Below are 25,203 nucleotides of genomic sequence, written 5' to 3' on the forward strand. Positions count from 1 at the left end.
TTTAAATTCTTGGAAGAAGCACAGACATAACTCTTTGTGATTGTGAGTTAGGCAATGGTTTCTTAGATATGACAACAAAAGTACAAGCAACAAAACAGAAAAATTGGACTCCTTAAAAATTAAAAACTTTGGACTTCCCTGGTGGTGCAGTGGTTAAGAATCTGCCTGCCAATGCAGGGGACACGGGTTTGATCCCTGATCCGGGAAGATGGCACATGCCGCGGAGCAACTAAGCCCGTGTGCCACAACTACTGACCCTGCACTCTAGAGCCCGTGAGTCACAACTACTGAGCCTGCGTGCCACAACTACTGAAGCCTGCTCACCTAGAGCCTGTGCTCTGCAACAAAGAGAAGCCACTGCAATGCGAAGCCCATGCACCACAACGAAGGGTGGCCCCTGCTCACCACAACTAGAGAAAGCCCGCATGCAGCAACGAAGACTCAACGCAGCCAAAAATAAATGAATAAGTAAATAACTAAATACAATTTTAAAAAATTAATAAAAATTAAAAAGTTATGACAATAAAGATACATGAGAGTCTGGTAATTTGCCATAAACAACACAATTGCATTGATTATAAATTTGAGTAATCTAACTTAGAAAACAATGACATGCCATTTCCCCCTCTATTACTATAGCATAATTATTGAAACTACAATATTAACACTGCATGACTTATTTAACAACTTAGGGGAATCTGATGACCTTAAAAACAATGAAGACCATGCAAATGAATACCTTCATTCATATGCTCAATAAATATTGTTGAGAAACTTGTAAGTGCCAGGCACTACTCTTAGTCTTAGATGAATAGCAGGTACAACTCAGACAAAAATCCCTACCCTCATGGAATGATAGGAGACAGACAATAAATAAATTAGGTAAAATATATCCTCTATTATAAGCTAATAAGTGCTATGAAAAAAAGTAAAACAGGAAAGGCAGATAGAATGTCAAGGTAGAGGGTATAATTTAAGAGAATCCTCAAAGGAGGCCACTCTGAGGTGACATTTAAGCAATGAGAGCCATCCATGTGAGTATCTGGGAGAAGAATTTCCCAGGCAGAGGAAATATCAAAAGCAGAGACCTCAAGTGGAGAATATACCTGGTGTTATTGAGGAATAGAAAAAAGTCTATTGAATAGCTACAACAGAGTGAGTGACAAAGCAAAAGTAGATGAAACCAAAGATGTAATGGGGAGCTAGATCAGATAGGGTCTGGTTGGCCACAGAAGACTTTGACTTTAAATAAGTTAAGGAAACACTGTAAGTATTGGATAGAAAAATGATATTGTCTGACATTTTCAAAGATTTCCCTGGTGGGAATGGACTTTAGGAGGGCAAGAGCAGAAGGAGGGAAACCATTTAAGAAGGTATTGTAATTATCCAGAAAAGACATGAAGGTGCTTGGAGCCAGGTGATGGAGGGGAGGTGACAGAGAGCAGACAGGTTCTGGATATTTTGGAGGGCACAGCCAATATAGATCTGCTGGCAGACTGATTTGAAGGTGTAAGAGAAAGAAGTCAATAATGACTCCTAAAGTTTTTGACCTGAGCAACTGAGAGGATGAAGATCAAATTGTATTAACTAAGAAGGGTACAAGTGCAGGGAAGAATGTTTCGTTGGGGAATCAGGAATTAATTTTGGACTTGTTCAACATTGAAGACCAGATGTCAATTAAGCACTTAATCAGATGTGGATTTGGGGGGAAGAGTCTAGGTTGAATATATGATTTTTGAGTCAGCAAACAAATTCAAACAGGATTTGAAGCCAGAAATTTGGATGAGATCACTAAGGGAACAAATATAGAGAAGAAGAACAAGAACTGATTCTTAGAATGGCCCAACAAGAAGAGGTTGGAGAGATGAGGAGCGACCAGCAAAAGAGATAGAGAATATTCCACGTTCCAATTCCAGCCAGTGTGATTGGAAGTAAACCAGGAGAATGTGGTATTCTGAAAACTAAGTGAAGAAAGGGTTTTATGGAGAAAGGAGTGATCATCTCTGTCAAATGGGGCTGACTGAAAAATGACCACTGGCTTTAGTATCAAAGAGTCACTGATGACCTTGAAAAGAGCATACCAAGTTTAAAGGTTAGTTTTCCCTTGATCTTATAACTCAGGATCCGTATAGCAAGGAAGGTATCCACAGCTGAATAAAGAAAATTTCCAGGTAGGTAGAAGTAGAATAAAAGGACATCTGACTATCTTCTGGGCCAGTATTTACTAAACTGTATTCTGTGAAATCTTAGTTCTTCGGGATATTGATAGATCCTACATAATTTTTCAATCAAGTTTAGAAAACAATGGGTTAAGTCAAAGTGCTTTTTTTACTCATCAACTTCTTTTATCTTTAATATACTATAATATACAGTTCAAATCTCCAAACGAGGGATATATTAAGTGTTTTGCAAAATCATTTGAAAATGGAAATTTTTTATGCAGAACATCTTCTGGTAAAAATATTTTTTAAATTTTTAAAAAATATTTTGGGAAATGTTAATTCTATTCCTTGCACAAAAGGAAAAAGAAATAAAAATTCTACTAATGTTTAAGTGACTCTATATAAGTTAAATTATGCATTCTTTCAATACTAAAATTTACCCTACTCCCAAAATGTGCCAGTTCCTTTAAATACAATCCTCTTTCAAGATCCTCATGCTCCTAAGAAAATGCTTTGTAACATGATTTATGTTTTATTTGTATATCAGATTTTTTCTAAAAGTAGCTAAAGACTATAGTTTAGATATGAAGTTAACTATCTCAAATTTGAATTCAGATATTAATGCTATGTTTGGAATTTAAGAGTGTGACTTTTAGCTATATATTTTTGTATAATTCTTTTACTGAAGTATACTTGATTTAAAGTGTTTCCGGTATACAGCAAAGTGATTCAGTTAAACATTTATAAGGTTCTTTTTAAGATTCTTTTCCATTATAGGCTATTACAAGATATTGAATACAATTCCCTGTGCTATGCAATAGGACCTGGTTTATTTTATATATAGTAGTGTGTATCTGTTAATCCCAAACTCCTAATTTATCACTTCTCCCTCTTCCCCTTTGGTAACCATAATTTTGTTTTCTATGTTGTGAGTCTATTTCTGTTTTGTAAATAAGTTTCATTTGTATCATTTTTTAGATACCACATAAGTGATATCATATGATATTTGTCTTTCTCTGTTTTCGTGTTTTCTGGATATATGCCCAGGAGCGGGATTGCTTGATCATATGGTAACTCTATTTTAAGTTTTTTTAAGGAACCTCCATACTGTTCTCCATAGTGGCTGTACCAATTTACATTCCCACCAACAGTGCAGGAGGGCTCCCTTTTCTCCACACCCCTTCCAGCATTCATCATTTGTAGACTTTTTCATGATGGTCATTTTGACCAGTGTGAGGTGGAACCTCATGGTAGTTTTGATTTGCATTTCTCTAACAATTAGTAATGTTGTGCCTGTTGGCCATCTGGATGTCTTCTTTGGAGAAATGTCTATTTAGGTCTTCTGCCCATTTTCTGACCAGGTTGTTTGTTTTTTTGATATTGAGCTACATGATGTGTTTGTATATTTTGGAAATTAAGCTCTTGTTTGTCACATCGTTTGCAAATATTTTCTCCCAGTCCGGAGGTTGTCTTTTCATTTTGTTTATGGTTTTCTTTGCTGTGGAAAAGCTTTTAAGTTTAATTAAGTCCCATTTGTTTTTTTTGCTTTTGTTACCATTACTCTAGGAGACAGAGCCAAAGAAATTTGGCTGGGATTTATTTCAAAGAGTGTTCTGCCTATGTTTTCCTCCAGGAGTTTTATAGTATCCAGTCTTATATTTAGGTCTTTAATCCATTTTTAAAAAATTTTTATTGGAGTATAGTTGATTTACAATGTTGTGTTAGTTTCAGGTGTACAGCAAAGTGAGTCAGTTATACATACACATATATCCACTTTTTTTTGTTTTAGATTTTTTTCCCATATAGGCCATTACAGAGTATTGAGTAGAGTTCCCTCTGCTATACAGCAGGTTCTTATTAGTTATCTACTTTATATATAGTAGTGTGTATATGTCAATCCCAATCTCCCAATTTATCCTCCTCCCATTATCCCCTGGTAACCATAAGTTTGTTTTCTATATCTGTGACTCTACTTCTGTTTTGTAAATAAGTTCATTTTTACCCTTTTTTTTAGATTCCACCTACAAGAGATATCATATTATATTTGTCTTTCTCTGTCTGACTTACTTCACTCAGTATGACAATCTCTAGGTCCATCCATGTTGCTGCAGATGGCATTATTTTGTTCTTTTTTATGGCTTAGTAATATTCCATTCTATATATGTACCACATCTTCTTTATCCATACCTCTGTTGATAGTCACTTAGGTTGCTTCCATGTCCTGGCTATTGTAAACAGTGCTGCAATGAACACTGGGGTGCATGTAACTTTTCAAATTATGTTTTTTTCCCAGTATATGCCCAGGAATGGGATTGCTGGGTCATATGGTAGTTCTATTTTTAGTTTTTTAAGGAACCTCCATACTGTTCTCCATTGTGGTTGTACCAACTTACATTCCCACCAACAGTGTAGGAGGGTTCCCTTTTCTCCACACCCTCTCTAGTATTTATTGTTTGTAGATTTTTTTGATAATGGCCATTCTGACCAGTGTAAGGTTATACCTCATGGTGGTTTTGATTTGCATTTCTCTAATAATTAGTGCGGTTGAGCATCTTTTCATGTGCTTTTTCACTATCTGTATGTCTTCTTTGGAAAAATGTTTATTTAGATCTTCTGTCCATTTTTTGATTGGGTTATTGTTTTTTTGATATTGAGCTGCATGAGCTGTTTGTATATTTTAGAGATTAATCCCTTGTCAGTTGCTTCATTTGCAAATATTTTCTCCCATTCTGAGGGTTGTCTTTTTGTTTTGTTTATGCTTTCCTTTGCTGTGCAAAAGCTTTTAAGTTTACTTAGATCTCATTTGTTTATTTTTGTTTTTATTTTCATTATTCTAGGAGGTGGATCATAAAAGAGCTTGATGCAATTTATGTCAAAGAGTGCTCTGCCTATGTTTTCCTCTAAGAGTTTTATAGTGTCCAGACTTACATTTAGGTCTTTAATGCATTTTGAGTTTATTTTTGTGTATGGGATTAGACAATGTTCTAATTTCATTCTTTTACATGTAGCTGTGCAATTTTCCAAACATCACTTATTCAAGAGACTGTCTTTTCTCCATTGTATATTTTTGCCTCCTTTGCTGTAGATTAATTGACCATACAAGTGTAGGTTTACTTCTTTGTTTTCTATCCTCTTCCATTGATCTATGTGTCTGTTTTTTGTGCCACTACCATACTGTTTTCATTACTGTAGCTTTGTAGTATAGTCTGAAGTCAGGGAGCTTGATGCCTCCAGCTCCATTCTTCTTTCTCAAGATTGTTATGGCTATTTGGGGTCTTTTGTGCTTCCATACAAATTAAAAATTTTTGGTTCTAGTTCTGTGAAAAATACCATTCATAATTTGATAGGGATTGCATTGAATCTATAGATTGCCCTGAGTAGTATGGTCATTTTAACAACATTGATCCTTCCAATCCAAGAACACAGTATATCTTTCCATCTGTTTGTTTCATCTTCGAGTTCTTTCATCAACATCTTATACTTTTCAGAGTACATGTCTTCTGCCTCCTTAGGTAGGTTTATTCCTAGGTATTTTATTCTTTTTGATGTGATGGTAAATGAGATCATTTCCTTACTTTTTATTTCTGATAATATGTTGTTAGTGTATAGAAATGCAACAGATTTCTGTATATTAATTTTGTATCTAGGTCAATATTGCTGAATGAACATGGATGCAAAAATCCTCAACAAAATGCTAGCAGACTGAATCAAACAATACATTAAAAGGATCATACACCATGATCAAGTGGGATTTATCCCAGGGATGCAAGGATTCTTCAGTATATGCAAATTAATCAATGTGATACACCATATTAACAAATTGAAGAATAAGAACCGTATGATAATATAAATAGATGCAGAAAAAGCTTTTGATAAAATTCAACATCCATTTATGATAAAAATTCTCCAGAAAGTGGGCACAGAGGGAACATACCTCAACATAATAAAGCCTAGATATGACAAACTCAGCCAACATCAAACTCAACGGTGAAAAGCTGAAAGCATTTCCTCTAAGATCAGGAACAAAACAAGGATGCCCACTCTCCCCCCTTTTCTTCAACATAGTTTTGGAAGTCCTAGCCACAGCAATCAAATTAGAAAAAGGAATCAAAGGAATCCAAATTGGCAAGGAAGAAGTAAAACTGTCACCTTGTGCAGATGACATGATACTATACATAGAAAATCCTAAAGATGCCACCAGAAAACTACTAGAACTTATCAATGAATTTCGCTATATATTTTTAAAGGATGGGCAGTTCACTGTTGCCTGGGTCGCCAGACTCAGTGATCACTTTGAATGTACCTGGGCAGCTCATCCCTTAATGCCTCGTCACTTTCATTAAAAGCCAGAACCATATCCAGCTGGACTAAAAAAAGGCAGAGACCAATGACCAACTCTTTGGGAAAAGCTGACACAGAAGCAGATAGAACACACTGTGTCATTTCACCCATTGATACTTGCTAAGGTAAAGGATTTTACTTCCCCAGAGAATGAGAAATTCAGTTCCCTGGGAACCCACAGGCCATGGGAACAACCCCAACTACAATTTCCCATCATCAGCTTGCACAGAATCCTACCTGGCACAACAGTGGTAAAAGGAAGAGCAGCGACATTTACCAAAGTTCGATAGTCGGGAGAATCATCCCACAGCACAGATTAAATTTTTGACAAAATGTTCCTCCAAGAATTAAAAAAATAAATAAAAGGAAGTAAAGAAGTCCACAAAGCAGGCATATTAAAAATGTAGGAAACAGATGGCGAGTACGCAAGAAAAAATGGCAACAGTATGTATAACATGTTCCCTTTGTGACAAAATAAGCATTTATATTCATATTGGTTTATATATAAAGAAATTCTGGAAAGAAACTTAAGAAACTAAGAAGAAAGTTTACCTGAGGAGAGTCAGAACTGTGCGGAAGGGGCCAAGCATAGGAAATATTTTACTCTATAATTAATATTTTTGGTTACTGAATATATGAGTATATTACCTACATGAAAAGTGTTAATTACATTAAAAGTTAATAAAAGTAGTAATATCTTATGAAAACACTAATTGAGATTTCCAAGGGAACAGTTTGTTTCAGAGAACCTGGATTATCACTATTTAGTCTCAGATCATTTTCGGAACTATTACCAAACCTAAAAGGACCTATAGCTGAGTCTTGTCTCTATACACATATCAACGATCAGAATAATCATCCACTGAAACTTTTAATTCTGAAATATTTACTACAAAAGTAATGTTGATCCACTAATTTTGAATGTGTGTTAGATTTTAGAACTGAACAGATGTTTATATTTTAATGTCTATGATAAAAATACAAAGCAAACAATATTTTGTAAGGGCATAGCTCAAACCACTTGAGAACAAAGTTAAAGGATTTTGATCGTGCTAGTGTATTCTTCTTGAGGTCAAAATCATAATGTAGTTCATACCGTGTCAAATAGACATTCAATTCTTGTTTAGATAAGTGAAATAAAAGGTCCCAGAAGGGCTTTTAAGTCTTCTATTTATCAAAATTTTACCAAGTGTTTTATGTGTGCTTTTAATAAACAAAATTACATTTTTAAATGCTGTGCCATTTCAAAGTGTAATATTCATCATCTTAGGATCAAGTTCCATTAAAATGAATAAGCTATCAATTAATCCCAGAATTAAAGGAATAAACAGAAACAAATTAAAGAAATGCAACCCAATAAAATCGAGGTTGTGTGCCTCCCTATCCGTTTATATATAGGAAAAAAAAATTACTCTTAAAGAAAATGTTCTTTTAGGTATGGGAATAAAATAGGCAATGTCAAAATTCTATCAATTTAAAAAATCTGGAGTACACTTTAGAAAACTCTTATCAGTGAACGGCTTGATGGCTGTTCAAACTGAAAACTCAGTTTATCTTTCAATATATTTTGAATGAAACTATCTATCCTAAATAATTCCCATAATCAGATTACAGTATAACTTATCCCAACACTCACAGTACAATATAATACACGAAGTGAAATCCTTTGCAAAACTGTATTTGCAAAGTGTTTTGATGAGATGGTACGCTGCATATCTTCAATTGACTCCTCCAGATTCTCTCTCTTTTTCTAGCCTACTGTGGGTTCAGGTAGGCCAACCTCTACGGACTGCACCCACTGGCTCTCATGCCTACTGGCTTCCTTCCGACTTGGTTCTTTCTGGGTCATTGTAAATTGGCTGCAAACCTCTACTGAAGGGTATGATTTCTATCAGCTGATCTTTCCACAGAATCCTCTGTGGCCTTTTCAGGCTTAGAGATACCTCTTTATACTATACTCCATACTAGTATTTTCTAATAGAAATAAAATTATATACATTGATTGCATTATCATTTTTCTACTAACCACAGTTTTAAAAGAAACAGATATAATTAATTTAATACATCTTATTTAACACAATATATCCAAAACATCATTTCAACACATAATCAACATAAAAATGATTAATAAAAGTATTTTACATTCTATTTTCATAGTAAGTCTTAGAATTCCAATATGTATATTAAACTTATAGCACACCTGAATTTGGACTAGCCACATTTTAAATGCTCAATACTATATTATCCTTTGCTTACAGTTTCCTTCCCTCTTCCCACATCTTTTAAAACAGTCCTCTTATTAAACTCTCTTCAGATTACCCATGTGGGTGTGTCATCTATTTTCTGCCAGGATGGAACTGATATGCATGGAGAAATGCTTGATATAATGTTTAAGAAAAAGTTACATGAAATTATACAATTACAGTATATTCTCAACTACATGAAAAATGCACATAAACTGCAAAGAAATATCATAAAATATTAACCTAAAAATGATAGAATTCTGAGCTTTTTCTTGGTACATTTCTATACTCATCAAATTGCATTAAATTCACTAAAAATAATTTAAAGTCAAAACAAAAATCCTATATAACAAAATTGATAAGTTGAATATAACCAACAGGGATTTACTATCTGTTCTTACCTTCTTATAATAGAACCCACCCCAAAAAGGCCTATTAGAAAATTGAAATCAATCAAATATAGATTTATGGTATAAACAGAATGTCAAACAAACTGAAAATAATATCACTTACAGCAAATCGACACATTCCTCAGAAAGAGGAGTCAAACACTGCAGAGCTCAGACTATGCTGCTAGTACACTCAGTTTTCAACACTGACAGTTCCCTTCTTTCCAATATAGGTAAGTAGAACAAAGTCAGTACATATGGTCCAATTCAATGTTTGGACTAAAATTAGTAACTAAATATATGCTAAATTTAAATGTGGAACATTTCTAAATTCCAACTTCTAAATCCACATGGTAATGAATTTAGAAATATCCCTTAGCCTGTGACAGACACAACAAACTGCAAGTAGTTTAAAGTGAAAAAAGGGCAATTAAATTCCAGGATTGATTTCTGCCTCTTTCTCTTCATTCAGTATCTTCTCTGTCACCCAAAGAAAAAAAGTCCATTTGGAGCTGGGAAGGATGGAACAAATGGTAGGATGATATGTCATCACTTCCTTCTATAACTATTTGCCCTTGCCATCCTACCTGCTCTTACAATAGAAATCCCCAAATATCTAAAATATCTAACATCCTTTTGATTCCCCAGATCAGCCTCTTCAAACCTCTTTTAATGTCCAGTTTTATTGTAAAAGCAAAAAATCAGAAGCTTAAATATCTAATAGATTAAATAAAGCATCATCCATTGAAAGGAATACCATGCAACCATTAAAATTAATGTTATAAAAGATGATTTCATGTACTACAATGTGAATGTATTTAATGTACTGAAACTTAAAAATAGTTAAAATGATCAATTTTATCTTATGTATATTTTACAATAAAAAACGATGATTTCATAACATGGGGAAATGTTCACAAGGTATTGTGAGGTTTTTTAAAGTGAAACTATACCATGATGAAACAATAGCAACAAATCATTATACAACAGAAATCAATAAGCCCATTGGTTTATTGCATAAAATTTAGAAAAGCTCACAGAAAAAAATAAAAAGTAAAAACTTCCTGTACCATCCACCTATGACCACTATTAACCATTATAAATCCCTAAAATGGGATGGATGCATGGAGACAAATTGATCCCTACTAATGTCACCCTCCATCTAAATCCCCTAATAATCTCTTCAGTATAGAGAAATAATGCCCAGACCATTATCTTCTCATCAAAATCCCACACATTTCACCAAGAATTCAAATATCCTTTTTTTTCCTTACCTTTTATTTGTTCACCAATAAAAACAGTTAAAAAGAAACTGAGTGCTTACTATTTTACCTTTCACTTTATATCTATTGCATTGTTTAATTCATACAAATACCCTGTGAAGGAGGTACCATATTCTGCTTATTTTACATCTGATAAAACTGAGTCTTTGACAAATTAGTCACTTTTTTCCCAAGATTACTTAAATAGAGAATGGTGAAACTAGGATTCAGATCCAGGTCCAGCTAACACCAAAGCCTGTGATCTTAACTACTCTGATAATACTTCTCACTTTTGTATAGGCACGAATAAAATCTTGCCACATAAAATCAAACCTAGGTTTGATTACAAATTTTCAGATTCATTGAACAATCCTGTTAATCAGCTCCCAAATGCTCTGTCTTGGTGCCTACCTCTAGGCTGATAAACAGATTATTCAACTCCTCTTACATCAAATAATCTAAAAGTAATATATATATTACTTTATAAATTTCAAATAAGAGTAAAAAGTATAGCTCACAAATACCCCAAAATGTACTCCCAATTCACTTAAAATATGAATCATATGCTTTCCTTTCATCACTGTACTTAAAACTCAAGGATTTAAGCAGTCACCACTAAAAATCAAAAGTGGATTCAGGACACTGAACTTTTTCACAGCTGTTGCAATCTAAAAAAATAACTGTATGTGTTGTCATTTTATGTCTTTATCAAAAACAAAGAAAATATTTTAGCAGTATGAAGGTTTTTTTTCTTAATTTTAGAACAAAAATGAAAGTGTAAGAACATACATAAAAGTTTTAAATAAGATCATTATCCATAGCCAACATACTTCACCTTTTAGCATATTTGCATTCTGAAAGGATAAGCTAAAAAAACAATTTCTTAAATCAATCATATTCAACACTAAAATAGGAAATGTTTGCCACAGATGATATTCTCAAATTATAATTTGTAATCCCTTAAAAGAAAGCACTTTAAAACATAGAAAAACACAAATTAGGCTACAAGTTCTTAAATATAAATTATGTCCCCTGGGAGCAAGATGAAAGGCGATTCGCCCAATGTCTTACTAGGTCCTTTAAATTTATTATATCAAGTTTGATGTAAAATAATGCCTCTGCAGCCTTATAATCTAATGTTCCAATTGTAAACAAATCTCCTCAACCTCATTACTGGACACTCCTTCACCCTATTGCTTCCCCTTGCTTTCCATTAAAATCTGAACTTCTGAGGAAAGCATTTACTTGGCTAGCCTTCTCTAGTGCCCACTAACCATTCTCTGATCCCCTATAATGAAAAGAACAGGGAGTGATAGGTGTCAGGAGAAGAGAGATGGGCATTCCCCAATACCAATTTCAGAATGGAGAAAAAGCTCTCTTCCTTTTTAAGATTCAGACTTATCTGAATCCACCACTCTCCATGCCAGTGGGTTCTATTAAACCCAGTAACAGCCTTAGCTTTGGGATCAAATTTGTATAGTTTAAAAATCTTCCCAGATGATTCTGATTAGCCACTTTCCCAGTGAAAACCACCATTTACTTCCCCTGTTAATCTGACCTACATCTTTCCTTTTACTCCATATTCTACCATCATCTTGGTGACTTTAACACCCATGTAGAAGCTTTCGTTGGCTCCTGAACTTAGGTGACTGTCTCTAGTCCCCTTCAGCAACTCACTGTTGTGACCACATTTGCCATCACCTAGAATTATTCCACTTCTGAAGTTCATCTTTAATTCTAATTTCTCACTCTGACCAAAACCTCCATTAGTCTCAGCTTTATCCTTCCCCTACTTCTACATAAGCTCTTAGATATCATTAATACTTCCAGTCCCTTGTTTCTCACATTTCTCACAATTTTCAGTTTCCTCCTTAATTTCACTTCCATCCCAGTTACCAGAACCCATTTCTTCTTTTTTATCAATACCCTTTTTTTCTCATACTCTTGGCCTACTTGTGTCTCTATCACACTCATCCTCAGAGCACCATTCTTGACCCAATTTAAACATGACACCACTGCTCCTAGCACTCTAGGTCCCTTACATTCTTACTTGCCACAGTAGCAATTCCAAATGTTCTTGAATCCCACAACCTGCTCCCCAGTCCTATTCCTCACCAGCCTCCTCTGGACCTTGCTCTAACATTAAACTTCTCTTTCCCGAGAACTTTTCATCTCTCTGAGTACATGTGTGAAGACATTCCAGTATCTCTCCTCTTAGCCCTCCTTAATGCAACATACTCCCCAGATCAGTGCTATCCAAAGAATGGGCCATGGACCAAAGCTAGTCCATGAACTCTTAGTGGTTCTTGAGGAGATAAGAAATTTCCTCCAGATCATAAAACAGCCACATCAACTAAAATCTCTGTTTAGTTCAACTGACACTGTCTCCCTATGCACTTACTTCTCTAACCCCTCCTTTCATTTCATGGCTTGGAATTCCTCTCAAAATTATGTTGCTTCATCTTTCCAGCTCTTACAAGGGGCATTGACTAAGAATGCCATTTTCTTCCCTAATTCCTACTCTTCTATTAAGACTTAGCTAAAGCTTCACTTCTTCCATTGCAGTAACTCCACCACCACTCTGGGCTAGTTTGGCTGTCCCTCCCCCATGCTTGCATAATATGAAAGGTATATCTCTATTTTAGCACTTTCCTTATTTACTATAATTATCTGTTAGGATTAAGTAACTTCTCCCTCATCACCTACTATGAACCCCTTGAAGCAACTTTCTTACTCATTTTTGTATCTCAGCTTTTAATACAGTGTCTGGCTGTTGATAAATGTTTTAAAAATGAATAAATTTACTATTTTCTCTAAACCCCATGATCTCTATCTTTTTCATTATCAGATTATCTTCTCTGTATAAAAAGTTGAAAATTAAGTAGAATTTCCCAGTTTTATATCCACTCCTTGTCTTACATTTCTTATCATCATTACCAGTAGATAGAGGGATAGATAGTAGATAGAGGGATAGATAGTAGATAGAGGGATAGATAGTAGATAGAGGGATAGATAGTAGATCCTCTCCTTCCTTCAGTATCTATCACCCATCTATCTATTGTTAATTTCTTCAACCATGATTTTGGTCCCATTTCCTTCTGTCACCTCTGAGATCTTGTTCCATCAATTAACACTCCCTCATTCCATCATTCCTCTTCCTATTGTCTCCTTGACCTTGGTATATAAACATATTTAAAGCATTCTAACATCCAAATTAACTACCTACCCACCCATACCCCTGACCCAGCTACTGTACTCTCTCATTAACTTTACAAGTTTTTTTTAGGTAGTCTACCTTCAAATATATACAGTGCAATCTGGAATCCACCCTAACAATTCCAATTAAATTACTCTGGAAAATAGCACTAACTTCTTGCCCACCCACCACATCAAATTTGCCACCAAATCAAGTCAATTCTATGTCTTAAAATCACTTTCAAAGCCATGAAATTCTCCCCATTTTCTCTAATCTGACTCAGGTCCCCATCTTTGATATGACCTCTTGCAATAATCTCATAAGTGGTCTACCTACTTCCAGTTTATCCTCTTCCCACTCAATCCTCCTTGCTGCTACTTGAGTATACTTTCTAAAAATATGTATCTTTCAAGCATTAAATTTTTCAGTGGCTATATAATTACACATGAACTAGCTCTTAACGTTTTTGGAGGTCAAAGACCTCTTTAAGTAGCTAATAAATGTTTCTGGTTCTTTCTGAGAAAATTAGACATACCTAAACATAACTTTGTATACAATGCCAGACACTTGAGGCACACACACACACACACACACACACACACAGATGCGCACTCATTCATCATTAAAAGGTAGGATCTACTTGGTTCTGGTTCCTACATGTCTTTCTACCTTATCTCCTCCTCCAAAATGAATTCTAGTCACAAGGACCTTGAAGAAAGGCTCCCAAACCACCATTTCATAAGTGTTGTTCCTTCAAAACTAGGATACTCTTACCCAACACAATCCAGGAAACTCTTACTTGTTCCCTACAAATCAGTTTAAGGGCTGCTAGCTCTGGGAAGATCTCCTGACACCCTTGCAATAACTGTATTATAGCTTCTAATCTATGTGCTTGTCTTTCCCCCATCCCTTAAGACTACTAAGCTTTTGAGTACAGATATTTTTGTCTTAGTCACCTTTAATTCCCAGTGCTTTGTAGAATGACTGACACTCATTATGTATCCAACAAATATATCCTGAATTAACATTCCTCTATTACAAAACTAATCAACTCACATGTTCTCAACTGCCATCTGTATTTTTATATAATTCCCAAATCAAAATCTTAGTCACCATATATTTAGTGATACCAGTCACTGTGCCATAGAAAGTATAAGGACAGTTACCTAGGCTTAAGCTTAAAAAAATCCAGGTGGGGCCTAAATGAGACTTTGGTTCTCAGTAGAGTGCAGTAAATTATGTCAGACCACATTCCCACTACAGCAAAGAAAAAAAAATTAAGACGTCAGAGAATTAAGTAAGTAGAAAGAATTAAATGAATTGAAATTCCATCTCACCTATATGACAAGGAAAAGGGAATCTATTTGGAAAAAGAAAACATCATCTAGAGTTTCTAAAGTTCCTTTATATATAATGTCTGGCATGCAACAAAATTATTAGACATGTGAAAAGGGGCAAAATTATATCAAATAATCAAGTTTAAAAAATATTTCCACAGATGAGCCAGATATTGGAGTTTTTTAAAAAGGACTTTAAAATAATTTAAATTAAAATGTTAGAGAAATTAGAAGCAAAAATAACAGAATGAAGAGATGGAAATTTCAACAGAAAAGCAAATGGAAATTAGAGAACTTCAAAACACAATGTAACAAAACGTGAGGAAATATCCATAGAAATACTCAAACTGAAGCACAGAGGGAAAAAATGGGGGGAAAACAGGCAGTGTGTAAAAGACATGTGGGAAAAATTTTTTTAAAGGAAAGATCATGAAACTAAAAGCTGGTTCTCTGAAATGATAAACCTTTAGCCAGATCCATCAAGAAAAAAGAGAGAGGGCTCAAATCAATAAAATTAGAAATGAAAAAGGAAAAATTAACAACTGACACCACAGAAATACAAAGAATTGTAAGAGACTACTGCAAGCAAATATATGCCAATAAAATGGAAAACCTAGAAAAAATGGACATTTTTTTTTAGAAAGGTACAACTTTCCAAGACTGGACCAGGAAGAAATACAAAATACGAACAAACCAATCAAAAGTACTGAAATTGAAACTGTGATTCAAAAACTTCCAACAAAAAAAAGTCCAGGACCAGATGGTTTTACAGCCGAATTCTATCAAATATTTAGAGAAGAGAAAACACCAACCCTTCTGAAACTATTTCAAAAAATTGTAGAGGAAGGAACACTCCCAAACTCATTCTATGAGACCACCCTGATATGAAAACCAGAAAAAGACACCACAAAAAAAGAAAATTACAGGCCATTTACCACTGATGAACATAAATGCAAAAATCCTCAACAAAATACTAGCAAACTGAATCCAACAACACATTAAAAGGATCATACACCATGATCAAGTGGGAAATATCCCAGGGATAGAAGGATTTTTCAATATCTGCAAATCAATCAGTGTGATACACCATATTAACAAACTGAAGAATAAAAACCACATGATCATCTCAACAGATGCAGAAAATGCTTTTGACAAAATTCAACACCAATTTATGATAAAACAAACTCTCCAGAAAGTGGGCATAGAGGCAACCTACCTCAACATAATAAAAGCCATATATGACAAACCCGTAGCAAACATCATTCTCAATGGTGAAAAACTGAAAACATTTCTTCTAAGACCAGGCAAGACAAGGATGTCCACTCTCGCCACTATCATTCAATATAGTTTTGAAAGTCCTAGCTATGGCAATCAGAGAAGAAAAAGAAATAAAAGGAATCCAAACTGGAAAAGAAGAAGTAAAACTGTCACTGTTTGCAGATGACATGATTCTATACATAGAAAATCCTAAAGATGCTACCAGAAAACTACTAGAGCTCATCAATGAATTTGGTAAAGTTGCAGGATACAAAATTAATACTCAGAAATCTGTTGCATTTCTATACACTAACAATGAAAGATCAGAAAGAGAAATCAAGGAAACATTCCCATTTACCATCACATCAAAAAGAATAAAATACCTAGGAATAAACCTACCTAAGGAGGCAAAAGACATGTACTCTGAAAACTAGAATATGTTGATGAAAGAACTCGAAGATGAAACAAACAGATGGAAAGATATACCATGTTCTTGGATTGGAAGAATTAACATTGTTAAAATGACCATACTACCCAAGGCAATCTACAGATTCAGTGCAATCTCTACCAAATTACCAAGAGCATTTTTCACAGAAGTAGAACAAAAAATCTTAAAATTTATATGGAAACACAAAAGACCCCAAATAGTTAAAGCAATCCTGAGAAAATAAAAATGCAGCTGAAGGAATCAGACTCCCTGACTCCAACCTATATGACAAACCTACAGTAATAAAAACAGTATGGTACTGGCACAAAAACAGAAATATAGATCAACGGAACAAGATAGAAAGCCCAGAAATAAACCCATGCACCTATGGTCAATTAATCTATAACAAAGAAGGCAAAAATATACAATGTAGAAAAGACAGTCTCTTCAATAAATTTTGCTGGGAAAACTAGACAGCTACATGTAAAAGAATGAAATTAGAACATTCTCTAATACTATACATAAAAATAAACTCAAAAAGCATTAAAGACCTAAATGTAAGGTCAGATACTATAAAACTGTTATGGGAAAACATAGAACACTCTTTGACATAAATCACATCAATATCTTTTTGGATCCACCTCCTAGAGTAACGAAAATAAAACTAAAAATAATCAAACGGGGCCTAACCTAACTTACAAGGTTTTGCACAGCAAAGGAAACGATAAACAAAAAGACAACCCACAGAATGGGAGAAAATATTTGCAAACAAAGCCACCAACAAGGGATTAATCTCCAAAATATACAAACAGCTCATGCAGCTCTATTCAAAGAAACAACCCAATCAAAAAATGGGCAGAAGATCTAAATAGACGTTTCTTCAACAAAGACATACAGGTGGCCAAAAATCACATAAAAAAATGTTCAACATGGTTAATTATTAGAGAAACTCGAATCAAAACTACAATGAGGTATCACTTCACACCCGTCAGAATGGCCATCATCAAAAAGTCTACAAACAATAAATGCTACAGAGGGTGTAGAGAAAAGGGGACCCTCCTGCACTGTTGGTGGGAATGTAAATTGGTACAACCACTGTGGAGAACAGTATGGAGGTTCTTTAAAAAACTAAAAATAGAACTACCATATGATCTAGCAATTCCACTCCTGGGTATATATCCAGAGAAAACAATAATTCAAAAAGATACATGCACCCCAAAGTTTATAGCAGCACTATTTACAATAGCCAAGACATGGAAGCAACCTAAATGTCCACCTACAGAGGAATGGATAAAGAAGATGTGGTACATATATACAATGGAATATTACTCAGCCATAAAAAAGAATGAAATAATGCCATTTACAGCAACATGGATGGACCTAGAGATTACCATACTGAGTGAAGTCAGACAGAGAAAGACAAATATCATATGATATCACTAATATGTGGAATCTAAAAAAACAAAAGATACAAATGAACTTATTTACAAAACAGAAACAGACTCACAGACTTCAGAAACAAACTTATGGTTAACAAAGGGAAACATGGGAAGGGGAGGGATAAATTATGAATCTAGGATTAACATATACACACTACTATATATAAAATAGATAATCAACAAGGACCTACTGTATAGCACAGCAAACTCTACTCAATACACTCTAATAACCTACATGGGAGAAGAATCTGAAAAAGAATGGATATATGTATAACTGAATCACTTAGCTGTACACCTGAAATTAACACATTATAAATCAATTATACTCCAATATAAAATAAAAATTAAATTAAACAAACAAAAGCAATAAGGAAAAGTCTAACATATAAGTAATTGGAATCCCAGAAGGGAAAGAGGAAGAGAATGGATCAGAAACAATATTTGAAAAGCTATGACCAATAATTTCCCAAATCTCATTAAGGGTATCCACCCACATATGCAAAATCTCAGTGAACCACATGAAAAATAAATACAAAGAATAATACACCTTGGCACATTATAGCCAACCTGCTAAAAATTTTAAATGAGGCAGAAATGGTGATGGCGGTAGTGGTGATGGCTAACACTGCAACATATGCTCTGGAAGCCAGAAAACATTAGAATGTTATTTTTTAAATGCTGAAAGAAAAAAAATCCTGCCAACCTAGAGTTTTATAATCAACAAAGAAGTATTCAAAAATCAAAGTAAAATAAGAACATTTATAGTCAAAAACTAAGAAAATCCATTGCCATTAATCCTGTATTCCCAGAATTATTACAGAAAATACTCAGGCTGAAACAATTATTTCAGACGGATGTATTCAACTACAGGTAGAAGAGAAGGGCACTGGAAAAAGTAAATATGTGGGTAATAATTTTTAATTGACTGTTTAAAAGAAAAATGCGGATAATGTCATGCATAATCTATAACATATATACAGATAAATTTGACAGTAATAACACAAAGAACAGGAGGGGATACTTGAAATACTGCAAGGTTCTTATACTGTTCATAAAGTAATAGAAATATTCATTTGAGTTAGACTATAATAAATAAAGAATACATACATTACATGTAAATGGACTAAACATGCCTTTTAAATAAGAGAGACCTGCAGGGTGAATTAAAACAAAACAAAAACTCTACTATACTCTGCTTACAAGAAGTACATTTTAAAAACAAGGATACCAAAAGTTGAAAGGAATGGTAAAGGATATACTATACAAACACTAACCAAAAGAAAGCTGATGTGTCTATATTAATGTAAGAAAAGGGTAGACTTAAAGGTAAGAAGTATGACTAGAATTATTACTACAGATAAAAAAGTATATTTTTAATGATTAAAGAACATATCGATTCAACAAAATGATGAAAGATCTACATTTGTCTGTACACTGCTTCAAGAATTATATATAAAAAAAAATCTGACAGAGGTAAAATAAAGAAACCCGTGATCATAGTTGTGAAATTAAAAAGATCTCTCTCAGGATGAAAGACCTGTATGTGTACTGAAAAATATAAGAGATTGATGAAAGAAATTGAAGAAGACACAAATAAATGGAAAGATTTTCCATGCTTACAGATTGGAAGAATTAATATTTTTATAATGCCCATACTACCCAAAGCAATCTACAGATCAATACAATCTCTATCAAAAGTCCAAAGGCATTTTCACAGAAATAGAAAAAGTTCTAGGGCTTCCCTGGTGGCACAGTGGTTGAGAATCTGCCTGCCAATGCAGGGGACACGGGTTTGAGCCCTGGTCTGGGAAGATCCTACATGCCGTGGAGCAACTAAGCCCATGCGCCACAACTATTGAGCCTGTGCTCTAGAACCCATGAGCCACAACTACTGAGCCCGTGTGCTGCAACTACTGAAGCCTGTGTGCCTAGAGCCCATGCTCCGCAACAAGAGAAGCCACCGCAATGAGAAGCCCACGCACCGCAACAAAGAGTAGCTCCTGCTCTTCACAACTAGAGAAAGCCCGTGAGCAGCAACAAAGACCCAACACAGCAAAAAAAATAATAATAATAATTAAATAAATTAATTTAAAAAAAAAAAAGAAAAAGTTCTAAAATTTGTATGGAACCATAAAATATTCCAAAAAGCCAAAGCAATCTTGAGAAAGAAAACCGAAGCTAGAGACTTCACAATCCCCGATTTCAAACTACATTACAAAGCTATAGCAATCACATCTATAGTATTGGCATAAAAACAGATACATACATATCCAGAGAAAGCCATAATTCAAAAAGATACATGCAGATGGACCTAGAGATTGTCATACTGAGTGAAATAAGTCAGAGAAAGACAAATATCATATGATATTGCTTATATGTGGAATCTTAAAAAAGGGTACAAATGAACTTACTTACAAAACAGAAATAGAGTCACAGATGTAGAAAACAAACTTATCGTTACCAGGGGGGAAAGGCGGGCAAGGGATAAATTGGGAGATTGGGACTGACATAGACACACTACGATATATAAAATAGATAACTAATTAGGACTTACTGTATAGCACAGGGAACTCTACTCAATGCTCTGTAATGACCTATATGGGAAAAGAATCTAAAAAAGACTGGATATATGTATGTGTATAACTGATTCACTTTGCTGTACAGCAGAAACTAACACAACATTGTAAGTCAACTATACTCCAATAAAAAAAAACAGATACATAGTACAACAGAACCAAATAAAGAGCTCAGAAATAAACCCACACATGTATCTGGTCAATACATTTATAACAAAACAGCCAAGAATATACAATGGGGAAAGGACAGTCTCTTCAATAAATGGTGTTGGGAAAACTGGATTGCCACATGCAAAAGAAGGAAACTGGACTGCTATCTTACACCATACTCAAAAATTAACTCAAAATTGATCAAAGATTTTAACATAAGACCTGAAGCCATAAAACTCCTAGAGAAAAAAAATAAGCAGCAAGCTCCTTGATATCAATCTTGGCAATGATTTTTTTTTATTTGATACCAAAATCAAAGGCAATAAATGCAAAACTAAATAAGTGGAATGACATCAAACTTAAAAGCTTCTGCACAGCAAAGGAAACCATCAACATGGTTGAAAAGGCAACCTACTCAATGGAAGAAAATATTTGCAAGTCATGTACCGGATACGGAGTTAATATCCAAAATGTATGAAGAACCATCCAACTCAATAGCAACAACAACAACAATCCAGTTAAAAATGGGCAGAGGATCTGAATAGACATTTTTCCAAAGAAGACATACATCTGACAAACAGGTATATGAAGAAAAATGCTCAACACCACTAATCAAGGAAATGCAAATCAAAACCACAATGAGATATCATCTCACACTTGTTAGAATGGCTATTATCAAAAAGACAATTAACAAGTGTTGGCAAGGACATGAGAAAAGGGAAACATCAGGCAATGTTGGTGGAATGCAAACTGGTGCAGCCACTGTGGAGAACAGCATGAAGATTCCTCAAAAACTAAATATAGAACTGCCATATGATCCAGCAATTCCACTTCTGGATATTTATCCAAAGAAAATAAAAACACTGATTAGAAAAGATATATGCACCCTCCATGTTCACTTCAGCATTACTTACAATGGCAAAGATAAGGAAACAACCTAAGTTTCCATCAATGAATGAATGGATAAAGAAAATTTGATGTGAGATTTATATATAATTCAGTCATAAAAAGGAAGAAATCCTGCCATTTGCCACAGCATGGATGGAAACTTGGGAACATTATGCTAAGTGAAATAAGTCAGACAGAGAAAGACAAATACCATATGATCTCACTTATGTGTGGATCCTAAAAACAAACAAACACAAGTTGATGGATACACAGAACAAATTGCTGGTTGCCAAAGGTGAGGGATGGGGAGTGGGCTACATGGATGAAAAGGGTTAAAAAGTACAAATTCCCAGCTATAAAGTAAGTGATGGGGATGTAATATACAGCATGGGGACAACAGTTAATAATACTGTATTGTATACTTAAAAGTTGCTAAGAGAGTATATCTTAAGTTTTCATCACAAGAAAATAATGCGTTATCTATGTATGGTGATAGATTTTAGCTAGACCTTTTGAGGATTATTTTGCAACATATTTAAATATCAAATCATTATACTGTACACCTGAAACTAATATGTCAAGTACATCTAAATTTAAAAAAATTTTAAGACCTCTCTGAATATCTGATAGAATAAGCAAACAAACAAAAAATCAGTGAAGATATAAAACAGTTGAAGAACATGGTTAACCAACTAGACAAAACTGACATATAGAACACTATACCCAATGACAATGTATGTCCACTTGAGGGGATAATGAATCATTTAACAAAACAGACTATATGCTGGATCATAAAACAAGTATTAAAAATTTCACAATACTGTAACATACAGAGTATGCTCTCTGACCATAATGAAATTTAAGAAGCACTCAATAATAAAAAGGTAACTAGAAAAGCTCTAAATGTTTAGAAGTTAGGCAACACAAATCTAATTGAGTTATGGGTCAAAGAAAAAAACACAATGGAATTTAAGTGAATAGTAATGAAAAACCAATATGTTAGAGCTTAAAAAATGTAGCTAAAGCAGTGCTTAGATGGTTATTTATAGCTGGAGACAAATAAAATAGAAATGTTGAAAAATACATAAAGTTTCCACCTCAAGAAGAGCTAGAAAACAAATGGCAAAGTAACTTGCAAGAAAAAAAATAAGAGCAAAATAAACAAAATAAAAAGAAAATATAATTTAAATTATATAAAAATTAAGTTAAATTAATTTATTTAAATTAATAAAAACCCTAGCAAGACTGAGAAAAAACAGGGGGAAAAAAACCTCACAAATTATCAATAATGGAAATTAAAAAAGAGAGCATTCCCTACAGATCCTACAGATTTTAAAAAGATAAAATATAATCATTTCTATCGATAAATTTGAAAATTTAAATAAAAACAAACTTGAAAACTACAACTTACCAAAAATGACACAAAAAGATATAAAAACTGAATATTCCTATACCTATTGAAGAAACTGAAATGATAATTTAAAACTCCTCAACAACTATAATAATAAAAAGTCTAGTCCCAGATTTTCACTGGTAAATTCTTCCAAACATTTTTAAGGAAAACACTACTATTCTTACACAAACTCTTTCAGAGAAAAAGAGTAACACTTTCCAAATCATTTTATAAGGTCAGCATTATCATCATACCAAAACCTGAAAAACATTACAAAAAAAAAGTTACAGGCTAATATCCCTCATGAACATAGGCACAAGAACCTTAGACAAAATATTAGCAGATTTAATGTTAATTGATTATAAATAAGAATAGGATATCATAATAAAGTAGGGTTTACACCAGGAATGAAAGAATGGCTTAACATTTGAGAATAAATCAAGACGACTGCACCGCATTAACAAAATAAAGTATAAAACCCAAGACTTCCTACACCTATCTAAAAAGGTGCAGGAAAAAAAAATATGTAAACATGTAATAAATTTCAATATTCATTCATGACTAAAAAACTATATCAGCAAACTAGGAATAGAAGGGTTTGTGGGTAGAAACACTTTGGGGTAGGAACTATTCATAAAATTTCTATAGAAACTTTACATGGAAATACAAAAGTCCCAAACTGGCCAAGGAAATACAAAAGAACAGGAAAACTGGAGGACTTATACTACTGGGCATGAACACTTATATAAAGCTATGGTAATTAAGACAGTATTATATTGCCTTAGATTGAAGGAAGAGAATAGAATACAAAAATAGGCACACCCACCCACACACACACACACACACAGAGTCACTTGATTTATTACCAAGACACTAATTGCAATTCAGTGTGGAAACAGACACCCTTTTAAATAAAGGTGCTGGAGCAACTAAATAACCATTTATAAATATGAATATAGTTATAAATATATAAGAATGATATGAGGAGAAAAGGTGACCCCTCAACCATATACAAAAGTTAATTCAAGGTGGATCACAGGTGTACTGTACAAACCAAAACAATGAATCTTCTAGAAGAGACCATGGGAAAGTATCTTCATAAGCTTGGAGCAAAAACTTCTTATGCAGACCAGAAAAAGCACTAACCATAAAAAAATTTGATAAATTGGACTTCATTTAAAGTAAGAACTTCTTTTGGTCAAAGTACGACATTAAAAGAGTGAAAAGGCAGCACTGACTAGATAATATATCTGCAAAGCCTATGTTCAAGGATGGAATTACATCCAAAACATTAAGAACTACTCTTATAAATCAATGAGAAAAAAGATAAACAACACTATTTTTTAATGGGTAAAAAGCAAAAAACAAAAAAACCTTAACTAAAAAACAAAAGAAACTGCCCAATAAACATAAGAAAAAAATGCTCAATATCATTATTCAATGGGAAATGCAAATTAAACCCACAATGGTAAAATTAAATAGACAATACTAAACGGCAAGAATGTGGAGCAATTAAAACTCTCATATATTACTGATGGAAACATAGCTGGTAAAACTATTCTGGGAAAATACTTGGCAGCATCTAGTAAAGCTAGTAAAGATATACATATGCCTATATGTGACACAAAAATTCCACTCCTGGGCATACACCCAACAGAAATGAGTACTTCTGTCCACTAAATAAAATTATACAAGAAAGTTGATGACAGTAATTTCATAACAGCAAACACTGGAAACAATCCAACTGTCATTCAAAAGTAGAACAGATAAATTAATTATGGTATAGTCACACATTAGAATACAACTCAGCAATAAAAAAGAACAAATTACTAAAACATGCAACAATATGGAGGAATCTCAAACAAACAATGTTTAACAAAAGAGGCCAAACAGAAAAGAGTACATACTGTAAGATCCGCAGTGATAAATGAAAAGAATACTGGTATATGACTGAAGGATATGAGGGAGTCATATAGAATATTTCTGATATATTTTATATTTTTATATTTAGGTGATGATTACATAAAAAATCATTGAGCTCCATGCTTAAGATTTGTGTACTTCTATATTTAATACCTCACTGTTTTAAAAAAGGAAAAGACAATTGAAAATAATATATATGCCCTATGCAAGGCAATAAAAG

General features: G+C 33.8%; 1 long non-coding RNA gene and 1 pseudogene across 2 annotated transcripts in view; both read right to left on the bottom strand.

Annotated features, from left to right (window-relative positions):
- LOC309623063 overlaps nt 1–12,126 on the bottom strand; it is a 50,028-nt pseudogene extending 37,902 nt beyond the window's left edge. Inside the window, exons 1-2 of the transcript in view lie at nt 11,974–12,126; nt 10,877–11,065 (exon numbers count right to left, since the gene is read on the bottom strand). The product of the transcript in view is annotated as an uncharacterized misc_RNA (transcript). The remainder of the gene's footprint in view (nt 1–10,876; nt 11,066–11,973) is intronic.
- The window catches only part of LOC309624754, a 134,047-nt gene that overhangs the window by 37,902 nt on the left and 70,942 nt on the right, over nt 1–25,203 (bottom strand). The window lies entirely within an intron of this gene.

This window comes from Balaenoptera borealis (genome assembly GCF_965194805.1).
Source record: "Balaenoptera borealis genome assembly, chromosome: 2".
Taxonomy (NCBI): Eukaryota; Metazoa; Chordata; class Mammalia; order Artiodactyla; family Balaenopteridae; genus Balaenoptera; species Balaenoptera borealis.